The sequence below is a fragment of the Corvus brachyrhynchos genome, unplaced genomic scaffold, assembly GCF_000691975.1.
Source record: "Corvus brachyrhynchos isolate BGI_N302 unplaced genomic scaffold, ASM69197v1 scaffold87, whole genome shotgun sequence".
NCBI classification, from domain to species: Eukaryota; Metazoa; Chordata; class Aves; order Passeriformes; family Corvidae; genus Corvus; species Corvus brachyrhynchos.
The window spans coordinates 2,711,689-2,729,982 of NW_008239767.1; the positions used below are offsets into that span (position 1 = coordinate 2,711,689).

The following is an 18,294-nucleotide window of genomic DNA, read 5'->3' on the forward strand; positions in this document are numbered from 1 at the left end:
AGCTACATTTTTTTAAACACTTGGGAGAGGAGTCATGACCCCAGAATTCAGCATGGTGAAAACTGAGCAAATACTCTCTTTACAATATCTGTGTCACCCTGAACAGTTCTCATTCTTTCGGGTCTCCCAAACCAAATTACTGTCTGTAACGTCTTGCTTCTTACACATAGACTTGCATATATACTTTTTGTACATAGCACCTTCTTAGTTCTTCTAGAAGATGTCTCACTTAGCATAATTTACACATCTTTCTTCAAAGAGTGGGTGTACTTTCACCTTCTTACCTCCATTTGTCTGAAATTGGGCACTTGAATTTCAACTCTTTGCTTTTGTCTTTCCTAATATTTACATTTTTCCTCCTTCCTAATTTATCTATGGGTATATAAGAATCCAACTCTGTTTTGATACATAAAAGCAAGATCTATAATGCACAGAACGTCAGAGCGGCTTTCACCTCCCTAAAAAAAAAGAGCGCTTTCTCTCATTCTTTTCTTTTTCCCCACATTAAAAGACAATCATATCACATCTAGATTACCAAATACACCATGTCTTTTCTCAGACCTCACCAGAGTGAGTCATCTTGACAAAGGAAGCATTACATGGTAAAGAAAGGCAGCCTCTGGCTCTTCTAATGGCAGTGCATCACTTAAGATTTCCAACATGTCTGAGACTATACCAAAGGGCAGAGGACAAAACCTCCCACACATTAACTGCCTTTGTAATATGTAGTATCCCACTGGACACTTATACTGTGCCACATGGATCTGGAAAAGTTGTTAAATCTATTACAAAAACCCCCAACTGACCACTAGAACAGGAAGGTGAGATGTTTAGAAGAGACTGTGAAGTATTTTCATTATTGGAAGGTACAAGCCTCCAGTTAAATCACAAATACTATGTCTACATTGAATGGAAACAAAATTCTTTTATAAGAATAAGTGGCCAAGCCCAGAAAAGGCAGCCCTGACTGGTTCAGAGTTCCAGGCTGGATGGGGCTCTGAGCAGCCTGGTCTAGTGGAAGGTATCCCCCCTCCCCACAGCAGGGTTGGAACTAGATGATCTTCACGGTCCCTTCCAACCCAAACCATTGTATGAGTCTATGATTCTATAAATGTTCCAGAAGGAACACTTAAAGCCACTTGATGAGCACTAAGTAACCAGTAACCAAGGAGTCTTGTTAACTGTAATCCAGAATGGAGTTTTACATTTCCTTATCACTTGGTAACTTCATTTCCCCACACAATTAGAAACTTACCTTAATATGCTCCCTACTCATTCTTTTTTCTACATTTTCTACAATCTGGTGATGCAGACAAATGTAGGTGAAGCTAGGAAAACAGGGGCTCTCTTTTTCAGAGAGTCTCAGCAAGTCTAAACAAAGCACTGTGCAGGCACCTTCAAACACAGCTAGAGAGTTTGGAGACTGGAGGTGGTATGCTAAGGTTCTGGATCCAAGGAAGGTGTTTCCACAGGTCAACACCCTCTCTGCAGAAAATCTTTTCAGAACCCCAAGCAATATTCAAAACATCACAACTTACATCATTACCCTGATTCTATTCTTGTGTTTTGATATAAGGGTTTTTTGGAGATGCGTCCTCATTTTAAAGCCCAACTAGTACAGCCCTGGCACTGAACTAGGGATTTTCCTTTTGTGGCTGTTGGTTTATTTGAGGGAAAGAATGCTTGCATAAAGACATTTAGCCTAATCACATTGCAAATCTTGTTTACTAATTGCTCAGTTATTAGTATTTCCTGAAATTATTCCAGTGTATTGCCTTATTACAAACAAAACCTGTGTATCCCAGCACTTACTGCTCCAGGAACACGTGCTAGGAATTAGTTTTTGTGACTTGCCCTTTCACAGCATTTAACACAAATGGTTGTGGGAAGTCACTGCTTTATTAGATCATTTCTCTTTGTTCTTCTTTATCCCTATTGCTTTTAGAAACATTTTTCCATAATCTTTATTGTGGAGGAAAGAGAAAAGCATCTATGCTTAAAACAAAAGCAAAACAAACCACAAAGAATCCACTGCTTTTCACCTTAGTTTCGCAGTCTTTCTGTATAAGGGGAGTTGTCTCACTTCCAGTACAGGAGAGGAGACTGCTTTCTGTTTACTGGAAGAGGTAGATTAGCTGATAATGTTCCTCAGGAGCGTGACCATCCACAGAGGACAACTCAGCCCACCAGTTCCCAGCACAATTCCCAGAGATCACAGCACAGCTTGGTATGCTGGCTGAAAGGAATAAGGGGAAGATAAGACATTAGCTTGAGGAAAATGAGATCAACAAGAGCAATAATGCTGTTCTTCCTTCAGCAAATATTCAACTTTTCTACACTGCAAAGAAGCCTTAAGATTCTGGACTTCACAGTCTGACACAAAAAAATATGACCCTCAGTATCAAACAAAATTCATAAATTCTGCATAGATTCTCTAACTCATTGTGGGGGACAAGACTGCATCTACTTTGGACCAATTTTGTGACACGTAAAATCTCACCACTACCTATTGACCTTGCCAGTGTTTGAGGGAGACATGAGTCAGTTTTAGAAACCAGGCTTTAAAAGAGTGAAAGGTAGAAAAATACTCAGGAAAATGGTTCAAGCTCAGAGCATGGTCTGAGTCAAGAAAAGGACATGCCAGAGTGATTTTTTTCACAGGATGTTAAATCCACCTCTGTGAATCACCATCATCATCCAGTTTTGTCTGTCAGTGATCTCACTAACAGGAAAACACAAATAATTCTAAGCATTTTGTCTGTCACTCCATTCTTTCCATTTTCTCTCTCTTTTCTTCATCCCACTCCTCCCCAGAACTTGTATTAATCCGCTTAGCTTATTTCAACCAAATTTTCTTAAGCAAGATCTCAAATAAATTAGGTTTGGGCAAGTTTTATGTTTTCCTGAAAATCACTGTCTGAGTACAGAGAAAAAATGCACATTAGTAACTCCACAGGGAAAAGCTGCTGATGGAACACAGCAATATATATACCAGCTAATCAAGTGATGTTTACCTGGGAGAACATGAGCATAAACTCCATCATATGACATTTCTATCTAGCAAAAACAACTACTATAAGCAAAGTAAACACGTTAGTCAGAGCCCACAATATTCCCTAATGAGTGAGACAAACTGAGAGACTTGGTGCTTTTACACAAGTGCACTCTATGTTGTGGAGTTCACGACAACTGGAAAAAAAAAATCTTAAATTTTGAGGCAGGAAGAAGGACTGGTGATAATGGAATTGATCCCCAGTAAGAACAAGTCAGAGGTTTCCCCACTGTTAATCAAACTTCAGATGCAGCCTCTGCAAATGAAAGTGAAACCTCAAACTCAGAACTCCTTCAATCTAAGAGGTATCTATTAGTCTCACCCATGAAAACACAATGAACAGACGTAAAATTAAAAGATATAATTAGAACCTTCAAAGAACTTTCATTTTGAGAGGGACAGAACCACATATGGTGAATGCTAATAAAACTCTAATATATTTCTGGCACACATTTCAGAACTGAACTGAAGTAGTACAGAGAGTGAAGAAGTAAAACTCAAGGGGGTGATACTTGGCTACTGTGCTAGATGCTGATGCGGAACAACCATGTGCTATGAGCTAAACTGTCAGCACAGAGCATTCAAAACAAGTAAGAAATAAAGATGACAAGCTGAGATTATCTTCCCCCTTGTCCTTTTCAATGCTTTCCCTAAGGAACTGGTCATTTGAAGGAGAAATTTAGAACATGATATGACTGTCACATTCCCATAACCAGTAAAAGAAATACAGCTAGGAAAGTAAAGTTCCCATAGTCATATGTATAAAATGTTTTAAAAAATGAAGTCGTATTTTCAAAGCTGTTTAGTTGATGATAATGGGAAAGCTGGGAAAATTTTGATTTCTTTAAAAAATAAAAAGAAATCACCGAATGCTCTATGAAATTCAACCAATTTATTCTGAAAGCAGAGAGGAGCAAAACTTGAAAACAACTACTCAGATAAGATTATAGATAAGACAGTTACTTCTCTAGCAGAAATAATTGATCACAATGTTTTTAGATAATGTTTTACATTTGAATCACCATGGATCAGAGAATGGTATTTCTCCACTGTTTACTATGACATTGATCCCAATGAATTGTCTGTATGAGTAACATTTCAAAACTGTGTCGTTAAAAGCAAGGTTTAAGACACCAAAATAATGAAATACATTTATTTCATAATTTCTTGATATACGAACTAGTAAACTAACACAGTCATCCATCAGGTTATGAAACCCACTCACAACATCCTAAATCTTCACAGAAAAACACAACACACACGACACATCAGTGAAGCAAAAGAAAACTTTGTATTTCAAACCTGAGAGAAACTGACAAAGTTTCTCACAAGATTTTGAAAAACTGGACCAGACTTCTGACTAGATTGCATTTATTTCAAAAGAAGCCTCTTCCATCAGTGCTAAAGACATTAATTAGTAATCACCCTTCATCATGCATGAGATTCACTTTTAAATGCAACTGAGCTGTCTCAGCAACAGAAAAAGTAAGTCTGCATTTGAAGAGGAACAGATAAGCCCTTTTTTCCTTTCCAGCACATCCCCATCATCACCTCTAATTTAGCAGGCTACTTCTACAAATACGTTAACCAAGGGTAGTCTACACAGGTCAAAACTGGAAAATTAAAAAGCTCTTACTCAGTGCTCTGCTCAGTGTTGCTGAGGCAATGTATTAACTAGATGTCTTGAGGTGACTGTATGATACTGTATTCCCTATCGTCTGCCCTATGCCAGACATGAATCCCGTGCCTTTCTGTGTCTTTAAACCGGGTCCGAGAGAAAAGGAGAAAAAAAACCCCAAGCGGTTTTGTGTTCAAGGACACAGATACACACTCCCCTGCGTTCCTGGCTGCTACAGAGCAGAGGAAAGCACCTTCCTGCTTTTCCCAGCTCTCAGCTCCTTCCTCAGGAGAGAGATGGAGAGTTCAACTCCTTTGTTTTTCAGCTAGTCTGTGAGCTGAGGCAAGAAAGTTTTTTTTTCCCTCGGCACTTTGGCTTCTTCTTTTTCTTCTCTTCTGGACTGTTCAGCAACACCAGAACATCATTGGGAGGCCTTACACCATTGGCCCAGAGGGGGCCCACACCGAACCCCAGCTCTGGAGAGGAGAGAGCCACACCCACAAGGCCTTTGAATTTTGCCAGCTTCTCTCCACAGTGAGATGTTTTATTATTCAGCATTATTCTCTTTTTTTTTTCCCCATGCCTGCATGCACTCTGCTTGTTAAATAAATAACTTTTTTTTAACTTTTCACTTTCCTCTGAGGAAAATTCTTTCTGAACCTGGTGGGGAAGGGGTGGCTGTAACCCATCTCCTATCAGAGGACGTTCATTTTGGACGTTCCTCCGAATTTGTCTCAAACCGTGACACTAGATTTTATTAGTTACGATCTGGGTAAATGCGCTCTGCATTGAGGGCTCCAAAAGCTGTGAAACTCTTGAAGGAGATGTTAACTGCAGCTTCAGTGCTTTGATGAAGCAAGCCTGTGCCGAAGAATCCAATATAAAAGCTGACAGAAGCTCAACCCTAAATCTCAGAGTTCACTGAATGTTGTTAAAGCTGCCCTTTCCACAAGTACAGCTCTGAGAGAAAAGACAGATGACTTTACTGAACCAAAGGACAAAGCTGCTAAATTAAATAACTATTTGTAAAAATGATTTAATCTAAAAACAATTCTTAATTATGGTTGATGATGTGTCTATATACTTAATGTACCGGGAGGCTAAGTTATTTATACTTTTAATTATCCTTGCAGTGATCTAAAAATGACATAAAAATCAATGCCTGCTCATTAGCTACTAAACTCTTACCAAAATTTAAATAATATGGACGACTAAGAAGTGTGGTACTTTCACAGTCTAGAGTACGTTCCTTTGGAAAAAAACTTGCTCTGCAGAACCACTGCTTCCCTCCTGAAACAAACATCTGTGGTCATGTTCTACCATTCATTATTCATCCTGAGCAGCTGGGAGTGTCAAGTGTGGGTTTTGAGCAAATTTTCCCTGGGATCTTTATTAGTTGCATGGTATCCCAAACCAATAGGTATTAAATCTCTCGTAAGAGACAAAAAATCGAAGAACAGAATTTAACACACTGGTGTCCTTGCAAGGAAATGAGCAAGAGAAGGGAAGTAAGAAGGCAGAGAGCCTGACTTCTTGTATTTTTTGCAATAGACTACAGTGGTCAACACAGAAGCTCCATCTCAAAGTTTTAAACATTTTCTTTTTCATTGTATCACTACAGAGACAAGATCACATTTAACTGAATTTCTGTATTTTCACATGGTCTTAAATACTATTGCTTGCAAAGCATTCTCATTATAAAATTACTAACATATAATCCTTACAATAAAGTGCACCAAATATATAGCATACAGTACATATATTTTAAAGTAGCATATATAATTATATTAGTTATATATACAACAATCATATTAATATACAATTATACATATTTCTATATATTAATATAATAGTTGTATATACAAGGACATGCTCATTATTAATAGTCTTCTATCTTTTTTTCTGAGTAATGAATACTTTGATTGGAAAAAATATGCAATTCTGAAGTCTAGTCAAAAAGAAGTTACATAGAAATCCACTGCAAAAACAATTCAGTGGGTTTAAAATACCCTATCCTGCAAAATGTAAGTCCTTCTTGAACTTTCAAAGTGTCACCATTTGAAAAGGGCAAGTTATTTAATACTAATAAGAAAGCCTTATAATGAAAATTCATATTTAACCTCACCAGAGTACCAGTGCCACAATATTTTTCAGAAGGGCTGACATAAGAGGTATCAACTGATCTTGTAATATTTCAAAGCGCCTTTTAATTAACATTATGTTATTTGCTCTGATGAATGCTTTTATGATTTAAAATCCATACTCCACATGCAGTTTTCTCATTTCTTACTCCAATAAATAGCATAGATTAAATAACTCATGCCAAAAGGTACATTAAAAGCCAGTGGATTAAATAATTTTGTTTGCATTAAACAACTACATATGAATACCAATGACATTAATTTTATTAATGCATTTGAAATTATTTTACAATTTCTTGACATGCTTTGATCATTGTAAGCTATTTAAGGGAAGTCAGAAAGAGAAGTAAAAGCTGCCTATTTCAAAATGTAAAGCAAAGCCCAAATTATTTTCCTTCTGCTTCACTCCAACGAACATTTTTGGTAGACTCAACTGCCCTATATTAACTTAAATGTAACTACATTGGTTTTGGTATAGTTATTAAGAAATGCTATTTGCACAATAAAGTCTCTGAACAGTCCACAGAATTCAATTCTTTTTTTTCTCAAAGGGTAAAGAGCAAAAGCAGAAAACCAAACAACTCTGTTAGTATACTGTGCCGACACAGACGAACAAGGTTGTTTACAGGTAGATTATTCCTCTGAAGCACAGAAAGCTATCTCAACATACTGCAACTTTTTGCATAGCAAGAAATCTTGACATTTTAATCCTGTTCAGGAGTAACTTTGTCTTGGAGTATGTAATTTCAAAGTAATGCCCAACATACTTCTCCAGACTAAAGATTTTTGGGTGTTCACCAACTGCTTTTCTACATTGCCTTCCCTCCTCCATCTGGCTGCTATGCAATTTCAAAAGCATTAATTTTAAGTTGCAAACTCTTATCACCCATAAAATATTTTCATTCCATTGCAAAACAGCACCAACTGTACAGTCTCTGTTGAAGACAAAACAGAATTTCAGCTGCAAGAATCACTGAAATAAAGCTTAAACATCACAGAAGGATTAGCAGGTGTTCATCTATTCTGAAACCTCTAAGTTGAAGATTCATAAGATCTAAAACAAATGTATGGAAACCTAAATCAAGCAGCAATGTCTAAAGCAGACTTATGTCCAATGGGACACCTAGATACGTGGGACCACAAACACTTGCAAATGTACTAAATTTAAAATTCACGACAGCTCTCAAACCATGCACAGATGGTCCGTGAGTACAACTAAGACACTGTCATCTCTATTTAGCTTCAGCACCAGGTAAGCAGAAGAAGGATCATCAAAGAATGAAGAGAAAAAGTGATTTTAATTTTGTGGGAACTGACCTTGGATATAAAATCCCAAACCTGCTGGGTATGTCCCAGAGTATGTTGTACCAGCAAAACCCCAGTCCATAAAGATATGGCAGCAGCAGATCTATCCACAGAGCCAACACATAGCAATAATTGTCTACGGAGAGAGACATTCTTTCTTCATTCACCTACAAGATCAACAGTTTACTGCAAAAGCTAAACCTGTAAAAGCAGAAAACTGCTGCAAATTTTCATCAGTGACAGTGAAGTTCTGTTTTAGAGCATCTGGCTGAGGGATACAAGCTCATGGAGAAAACAGCTCCTGCTGGGCCTGTGATGTCACACATATCTACACATAATAGTAAGAAAACATGTCAGACAGTGAATTCTGTCACAATATATATTTTTTAAACTACTTTTTAAAAATTCCTACATAATTCTTGCCTACCTGGGTGCAAGAGTAGAATCCACATTAATTTAGTTTTCCTACAAAACCAAGAAAAGCACAGGAGTTTAGCTCTTGCTGAGCACTGCCTAAAGTCTGCCGTGACTGCTCTTCAACATCCACACTATGCAGAATTGCTGGTGCAGCTCCAAAGTACAGTGTAATTGCTGACTTCTCAGCAGCAAAGCAATGTGGTCCCGCTAAAAGCAAATTACTCTCATAAAAATTGCACAGCCAATGCTTTAGAATAACCTTCTTCACTTTCATGGTTGTGCTAAGGCTTTAAGCTGCATTTCTTTTCATGTCTTACTGCATCCCAGGTGGAAAGAATTAAAGTAACTTTTCTGAAAACAATAAAGATCAGACTGCTGTAGCCAGATCACTGCTGATAATTGACTATAGTGGAGGATGGCAGTAGCAACAGTGGTACTATGACTCTAGAATGCAGGTTTCTTGAATATGCCTATACAGCTCAGAATGAAGGCATAGCTTTGAATGCTTCTTAAAATACTTTTCTTCACCTTAAGCACCTCTTGATTCCTTCCTGGATACATCTTGCTCGAAATTAGAACAGATGGCTCATCATTTCCCTAATGTATGACAGTAACTGTAGACTACTGTGCTTGGGATGGATGCAGAGGACACAGCAGTGTGCTACTGACCTATGCTAACAGCCTGACTGGTGCCACCTTACTTGCAGGGAATATCAAATGTGAGCAGCAATACCACCAAAGTAAAAAGCCTCTCTTCCCAGCATGTATGAACCAAGTACTTGAATTCTCAAGTTACATCTCTTTTTTTAACCTTTCAACACTTTGGATATGTATATAAGGGTATATAAAGGCCACTTGCCCTAGCAAATGGGTGTATGCCTCTTCTAATAATGCTCATTTCCTGGAAGGTAGAAGTGCATAGCAGAGCTGTAGAAAAACAAAGTACTGTGTAAAAGCTCCTTCTGACAGCTGCTGACATCAATATGGTTACCCTAGTAAATGCAAAGTAATTCCAGACAGCTCACCCTTAAAAGACTGATTCAATTTTAAGGAAGCCTGCTCATGGGACTAGTAATGTCTGCTGGACCGGCTGCCTTCCTCAGCAGACTCTTCTTGCAGCTGTTGCTGTCAACCTGTAGTCTTTCTCATCCAGAGCATTGACAATGTATTCCTCTAGCTTTACAGGCTTTGTGGGGAAAGTATAATTCAGAAGGTTTATCTCCAAAACTGTCCAAATAAAGCAAATGTGCCTAAAAATCAGGGCAGGAGAAGAAGGGTGGAGGTAACTGGCAAGATAGACAGAAAATACAAAAACACAGAATCATTTAGATTGGAAAAGACCTCTAAGATCATACAGAGCAACTTTTAACCTAGCACCACCAAGTCCAAGTACCGTCACAAACACTTCATTTTCCCAGAGAAATAAAACATATTTGCCTCAGTGTATTTTTTCCACAAACCAACCTCAAGAACCTACAGAATCTTATCAAGGGATGCTAGTGATGGGTCATAAATGCAGAGCACCTTCTCACTGTCTGCACATTAGCCAGCGTGTCCTGTGTGCAGCTGAGCTTCCCACCTGAAGGCTGAGACAACAAGCTGTCTCTCAGCCCTTCCAGGCATCATGACACTAGGTAGAAGGACCAGAGAAAACTCAAAACATCTCTGCTGTCTCCTGGGCTACACTGCCACAAAACTCTCACACAGGAATGATTTTACAGACTCTTTCCTTCCTCCTCCCCCTCCCAAGGTTGGAAACTCCAATCATAAAATAGGAGACCCAGGAGGAAGACACAAATATCTTTTCCAAAAAAGATTGGCATGTCTAAACTTTTGAATGTCCAGATGTTATCAGTAACACTACTCTCCTGAAAGTGCCTTTACATCTCTCCATGGATCTATAATCTTCAATTAAAAATCATCAAAATGAGGTGTTATATTGGTGAACATAAAAAAACGTGGTGTCAGGTATCCTATCACAAATACAAGGGCCCTTCACTTCACAGAAAGTTTCCCTATGTACAAATGCTATGTTCAGTACCTGAGAATTATTTTTCACCATATAAAATGTGAAAGGTTGATAAAGAGGCAATCAAAAAATCCAAAACTATCATTCTAAAGAGTGGCAAGGCAGATCAAATATAAAAACTAAATTCTTGAACTGGTTCAGTACAAAAGGTTCCAGAAACCACATGAGCAGTATGCCCAAACCCACTGAGGGTCAGATGCTTAAGAAAGAGAAGACCTATGTAATTTGAAATGGTATTTAATTCACTTCAGTTCAGCCAATCAATTCTCAGATGACCAAATTATTCTAAGAGCAAGGGGATAAAAAAAATCTAAAGCTGGAGACTGTAAAGAAAATTTAGCTTTCAAAGAGAAATAGCAGTTCTCATAATGAAAATAGAGGCAGTGAACCAAGCTGCAGTACCTTAGCAAGGAATTTTATTAGTATATTTATTTCAAAAGAAATTAGTATACAATGTCCAAAATTTTAAAAAAATGTACTTTCTATTCTTGATCTCTTATAATAATTCTAAGCATCACAAATGTAATGTCAAGAATTGAGTTATTTCAGCTCCTAGTTTCATCTGTGATTGACTTGTTTTCCAGTTTCATTTGTTTGAAGTCCTCCTTCATTCACTGAGGCATTACTGAAGTCAGTCCAAAAATACCTGGTTTGCTTGCCTAAAACAGCTACCAGATGATTTCCAAATTGGTAACTCTGACTGAAGTATCTACAGAGTAGCAGCAACTCTGTCATGTGTGCCCAACTACAATACTCATAATTAACAAAATCTCAAACCTCACAGATGCTGCAGAAAAAGCAAAAAAAGACCCCACAACAGCAAAACAATTCAAGAGATAGACAATAATGGTTTGGTGTTTCCTCAGATTTAAAGATTATTTTACTAACTCTGCATCCTTAAAAGAAGAACTTTGTACCCAGACTAAATCATTCTATACTAAGCAAGGTGAATACAATGATGTTCCAAGACAATGTTCCCATCATTTATTGAAACAAAACATCATTATCTGGGGCATAGGAGACATTACATATTCCTGTTGGATCTACACAGTGTAAAAATACATGCAGATGCTGCTTAAAGATCAGCATCTGTAGCTTAATCATTAATCTAGAATACCTATGTGTCTGCATTCTGTCATACAATACTCAGTGTCGCTGCCTGTAAAAACGGTAATACCAGGCCCAACTACATTCAGGCTTGCATTTTTTCTTCAAGGTTTTCTGGGACTGTGCAGCTCAGTTACCTGTAGACTGCCCTGTATGGACTGCCAATGAATCTAAATACTTTCTGAGTGACCTCACTAAACAGCTTGTCAGAGCTAGTTATGAGAAGGGCTTGATGAATGGAGACCATTGCAAGGAAGAAGCAGCATATTTTTCTAGTCACTATTCCAGATAAGGCTTCTGACACTGACAACATAAAATTTACCTTTACCAGAAAAACTTACACCCTTAAGGAATCATGGCAAGTATGCAGTGTTACAAACTTTTGTTGTGGTGTGTAGTAATTTCAGGCTGAGGACAGAATACCATGCACAACAGGATCTATCTGCACAGAAGCAATTAACTCAGTTTCAGGACATTATAACATCATCATGTCCGACACTCCGGTTGTGCCACTGAATGATCTACAGAATGGAAATCACTTGCTAACTCTGGAATGCAGGCAGAAGAGCAGTCTTACAGATTTGGCAAAAGGAAATCAGAAGCAAAGCTTAATTCAAAACAGCAAACACTGAAAATTAAAACGGCAGAAATTTACCCAAAAGAAAGGCTGAATGAAATGGCGTACATATTTATCAATCTATAACCCTTACAAAAGGAGAACGCCTAGTTTCTTGAGAGAGACAAAGAATGCATTTAAGTTTCTGGATACACAGATTGCTCAGATTTACAAAAGGAGTGAAAATGTCTAAAGCAACTCTGGTGCTTTGAAAGTGTGGAACTTAAAACTTTCTGCCAACTGCACTGTGGCCTCCTGTAAAGTATCCTTCCTAAAAATATTAGGTTCAATTTTTATAATTTAATTAAATGGTCTAATGTTACATCAGATTTTTCTTTTCCAAGCCTGTGGAAACAGTTTAATTTCCTAATTACTCAAAGAAAACAAGAGGGAGTTGAACATATAGTATCTCATGAAATACTTTCCACCTAATTCTCCTTTTAAAGTTTCCCAGCAGAAGGAAGTAGAGGGATACTAAACTGAGGTTGCAACAGTGGCAAAATGTATTGTAAAAATTACCTCTTAGAGAAAGAACAGAGATTTGGGTGCTGAAGAGTGAGACTAAGAAATCAGATTAATTGTACAGGAGAATTAATCCTCCTGCTAGGGAATGAGGTGTATCCTTCATTGTCTGCTTTTTCTTCAGTGTTGCAAGTAGTTTTCTTCTAACAATGCTAAAGTTTTCCACTGCTGGTTCCTAGTATAGTGAAATGGCCTTAAAATTCAAGAGCTGCTACCACTCTAATTTACATTTTGTATTTGTTAATAGTAACTGTGGCTTTGCAGTAAACTAATTCAGAGGGAAGATCCCTCATACCTTTCTCTATTATTTCAATTCTATGTTTATCAAATTCTCTTTATTTTTAAAGTGCTGTCTGAAGAGCAGCTTTGCTCTGCATGGCTAAACATAGGAAAGTTTTTGTCTTCAATACGGGTTTAGATATATGATCCCAAATCTCAGTGGGCCTTGTTAAAGCAACATCATAAATTTTTTACACTTCTTTATGAGTTTGGAAAAAAATAATTGTTCTACGTATCAGTCTGAGTTAATACTGACTAATGTGGCCTTAGGGAAGGGACTGTTGAAATTCATGCATCTAGTCATTAGAAATGGATTTACAGATGCAATTATGATAAATCAGCATAGGTTTATTAAGAATTTTTTTTAAATTAGTAGTTACAGGTGAAAAAAGAAGACCTTCAGAGCCAATGCTTAAATCCTGTAAAGCTGGTGTAACCTGCTATTTCTGTGCACCATGAGCACACTGGGAGGTATTCACATCACTCAGCATTGGTACTCAGTGACCTGATGGATGAGATGAAGCTACTGGTCTCAGCTGTTGACACTGCCTGGACATCTGAACTGCTCATCACTCATTTCCTAAACTGCCATGGTTCACTGTGCAGTGTCTTTAAGCAATCCAAAACCAGCAACAATTTAGCTTCAACCATATGCTCTAAACTGCAGCAGTTGAGGACTTGACTGTCAAGTGGCTCAGATGTCTGTGCTGCAAAAGCAAGGCAAACAGCTGGTGCAGTAACCTCACCTAAGACCATGGTTGAAAAGCAGGGTTGGCTTCAGCAAGACAATCTAATTTTCCCATCTAGGCCATGCAGGGAGAGTGGCAGAGAGGCAGCAGCAAACCCAGTTAGCAATGTGGTATCCCCTTGCCTTGTTACTAATGGTCACACCATAGACCCCAGGAAAGGCTCTATCTAACCACAAACCAAGAGAATTAAGCACTATGTAGAAAATATAGCCCTAATATGAGCTACTCACTGCCACTGTCACACCAGCCAGCAGCCTCAACACTGTCACTGGTACCAGGGGATGGTGTCTTTGATACCCTGCCCTAAAACAGTATTGAAACAGGTGTGCATTCAGGGCTGTAGAATAGCCACAAATAGTAACACTTGTTTTGTCAGCATAACAAACCAGGCAAGTGGCAGAGAAAAATTATTTAAGAAAAAGAAATCAAATTAAATCAAAGTTGAATGAACCAGTGGTCTGTATGATGAGATGGCACCGCTGTTACCCTTTACATAGAGCCCTAAGTTCCCTATCCACAGTATAAAGCACTTCCCTGGGTGTTCTTATGGAGGTTATTCCTACCAGCTGCGCCACATGAAGATTTATACATGCTCCATAAACTTTAATTCCCTTTTTAAGTCCTATTATACCAAGCAGGGGGCCATTTCTGAAGTTGAAATGGATTTTCAGAACAATATAAAGATTAAAATGTTTTCTGGCCTCTGATTTTTAAACCTTTGGGTAAAATTAAATCTCTTCCACAGCACTGTTGATATTCCATATAGAAATATTCACAAATACCAGGCACTCCAGAACATTATGTCTGAATCCAAAGGGAGAAGTTATCCTGCTGTACAAAAAAAATGCTGTAATCACTGTTCACAAAAATCTCTCAGCTTGATGCTTTGAAGTTTTTTTCTGATGTACTGACTTCAGAAGAGAAGGAAATGCAGTATTTCAAGATGCTATTGCCCGAAGCAAGCAAGGAACACCACAAATCATAGAAGTGGTTGATTCTGAATCTGCTGACAGCAAAATTTATTCTTCCTATTCATTCAATCTAATTGCCAAACAAAAGCCTAATGAATGAAGTTAGAATTTCACATATGTCATATTTTCTCTTTCACACTTAAACCACAATTTTAGTAGTTTATTTTTATCATCATTTTCCCTCTTCACAAAAAATTGTACCTCTTGCAAAGATTGTAAAGAAGCTCACTCTATGCAGGTACTAACACAAAACTGACATTAAAGTATCAGCTGTGGCTACAAGTCAAATTTAACAAGCAATTAAATCCTAAATAAATAAAACCAGGAGTCAAGAGCACAGCTTCATCGCCTAAAAATAAACTTCAAGTTAACTCAAAATCCTAAGCTGGTATAGATTTTTTTACATATTTTACCACATCCCACAGCTCACTTTGGAAACTCACAGCAGACCGACTGTCAATCTGAAAAGACTCAACTTTCCACTAGCCCCTTTTCCATGTCCTCTGCCAGTATACGTCCTCACGTCTGTCAGATTTCCTCTGCACAGGGAAATACTCTCCCACAAATAACTCCTCCACCCTTCCCCAAACTGTCCCTGGTTTTAACACCTCCTCTCCTCAGAGCTATTTCCCAGGTTTTCCTTTTCAACTATTGTGAAGCTTTCCCCTTTCTGCAACAGCAGAAATTTAACAGTGCCTGTTTAATCCAGGCTGATGCCGATGGAGCCCTTGGCAGCACTTCGGCAGGGCTGTCCAGAGTACCTCTGTCCTGCTGCAGACACAAAGCACAGGAGGAAGAATCACACAAGGCCACACATCAACCTCGTGAGAGCACTGTGGGGGCTGCACCATGCACATACACCTTGGCATGGTCAGATTCCCGAACGCAGATTGTTTTGGCTCTTTCATTTTATAAGCTTTCTTAAAATTTTATGGGTCAAGAAAAAGGGAAAGCTAGTGTCAGCTTAGAAGTACAAGATACAGGATAAGGGAGGCATGCAGCCTGGCAGCCGAGTTCTGGACATGAGCAAGAGCAGAAGAACAAAGGAACAGAAAATTTAAATTTACATTTAAATCAAGTCAATGCTGATGCAGGAGTTGATATTACAGATAGACTAAAACAGATTTTTGATGAAAGGAAGTAAGGCATGGAAAAGCTGTGTCACAGACACCAGCTCAATGAGAAGTCTATGAGTAGATGACTTTGTTCAAAGTGGAGAGGCAACACCTGAAAACAAGACAGCTATAAATCTTTTGTACATAAAGTTAATTAGAATGGACTTCAGAGGAAGGAGAGTACATCATAGGTAAAGAAATAAAACTACACTTGATAATTAACAAATTGTTGAATAACAGTCCAATCAAGACTATGGTACCAGTGTGGCTCTCTATGCAAAGATGTTATGAGACTGGAAGAATTGCTGGCTCAAAACATTTCAGGCGCGTGTGTGTGTGTGTGGGAAGGGAGAGGTCAGGCCTTGCCTTTGGTGAGGCGATGCCCTGCCCGGCACACCTCACACACCCCCAGGCCTGTATCGCAGCCCTGCAGTGGCTGCCAATCCCTGGCACATCAGAGGCAATGCTCCACACTCACCTCTGGAGCTCCATTCCAGCCCCAGAGTGGCCAGATGACCAGAAGTCCCACTGTGGCTGAAGGGTATTTAAGCCAGGACATGCATTGAGCACATCTTGACCCTACCTCTTCTTGGAATTTCTATCAGCTGAACACCACTGGAACCAGGAGTGGTAGCTATACTTGTTTTTTCTGAATATTTTCTGCCCTTCTTGTTCTTCTACTAATTCCCTCTTCTCATAGTTTTGAGTAACTTAAAATTAGATGGGATTGGAGTTTGCCAAGTTAATACTTTGAGAAGTTGCTTTTATGTTGATAGAATGCTGCTCTAAACTTTTGTCAAAGTTCTCTGATTTTCCAAAGTTGCCAGTAAAGTTTTTTTATTGTCTTGGCCTCTTGAGAATATCTTGTCAGTATTCTTCCCGTGCATCTAAGTCAGAGTATATAAAAAACCTTTTAAGTCTTGTCAAGCAAGTTTTTGGGGTCCTACAGATGTCACTCCAAACTGCTTCCAGAGAGCAAAAGAGGTATGTTGAAGGTGAATTTGAAAGTCTTTTGGCAGGTGAGTCTTTAAACTAGATGTTTAAAGCTAAAATACTCACCTCCCTGCAAGAACAGGTATTGGGCTGCTACTCTCATAGCCATACACAGAGGGAAAATAGGCATGGTCAATCCAACATCTCACTTCTGCGTAGATCTAATAGTCCTGTCTTTTGGCAATTACTTGGCTGAAGCTCTATAATTCTGCAGCAATTTTATTCCCCAGAACAACCCTTCCCATCTTTCCAATCAGACCTCCTCCACCTCTTCCTCAATCATTCATGCCCACATACAGTGAGGTGGATTGAGAACTGACTGAAGGACACATCCCAGAGGGTCGTGATCAGTGGCACAGGGTCTGGCTGGAGGCCTGTCACTAGTGGTGTCCCCCAAGGTTCAGTAGTGGGCCCAGTATTGTTTAACTTACTCCTCCATTACTTGGATGGAGGGGCAGAGGCCTCCTCAGCAAGTTCACTGATGACGCAAAGCTGGAGGAGTGGCTGATACCCCAGGGGGCTGTGCAGCCCTTCAGACGGACCTCAACAGGGTGGAGAGAGGAACCTTCTGAAATTCAACAAAGGTGGCAAGCACAGGGTCCTGTACCTGGGGAAGAGTAACCCCAGGCTCTACTACAGGCTGGGGACTGACCTGCTGGAAAGGCAGAGACGGACCTGGGGGTCCTAGCGGACAACAGGCTGTCCATGAGCCAGCAGTGTCACTAGCCAAGAAGGCCGATGGTATCCTGGGGTGCATTAGGAAGAGCACTGCCAACAGGTCAAGGGAGGTGATCCTGCCCTCTACTCAATTTTGGTGAGGTCACATCTGGAGTCCAATTCTGGGCTTCTCAGCACAAGAGAGACACAGGGCTCTGGGAGCGGGTCCAGTGGAGGACAACAAAGTTGATGAGATGACTGAAGCATCCCTCTCGTGAGGAAAGGCAGAGAGAGCTGGGCCTGTTCTGTCTGGAGAAGAGACAACTGAGAGGGGACCTCATCAATATCTATCAGTGTCTAAAGGGAGAGTGTCAGAGGTTGAAGCCAGGCTTCTCAGTGGTGCCAAGCAACAGGACAAGAAGCAATGGGCAGAAACTGATGCACAGGAAGTTCCACCTAAATATAGGTTGTGGAGTCTCCCTCACTGGAGATATTCAAGAACCATCTGGATTCAATTCTGTGCCATATGTTCTAGGATGACCGTGCTTGAGCAGGGAGGTTGGACCAGATGGCTCCATAGAGGTGCCTTCCAACCTTACCCACTCTGTGATTCTGTTATAGTTATCACTTATTATGCTTATTAATTATACAAATAATTTAATTTATAGCTTAAGGCCACTACTCAGAGGAGCCAGCATAAGAATTGCTTGTTCTGTTTTGATG

The 18,294-nt window shown here is 39.3% G+C and overlaps 1 protein-coding gene across 6 annotated transcripts in view; it reads right to left on the reverse strand.

The window, feature by feature from the left end:
- UBE3D (ubiquitin protein ligase E3D) overlaps nucleotides 1–18,294 on the reverse strand; it is a 165,072-nt gene that overhangs the window by 119,588 nt on the left and 27,190 nt on the right. Inside the window, exon 7 of one of the 6 annotated variants that reach the window (XR_001864805.1) lies at nucleotides 2,043–2,236. The exons of the other annotated variants lie outside the window; for them this stretch is intronic. The gene's annotated coding sequence lies outside the window, so the exon portion shown is untranslated. The remainder of the gene's footprint in view (nucleotides 1–2,042; nucleotides 2,237–18,294) is intronic. 6 annotated transcript variants of the gene reach the window in all.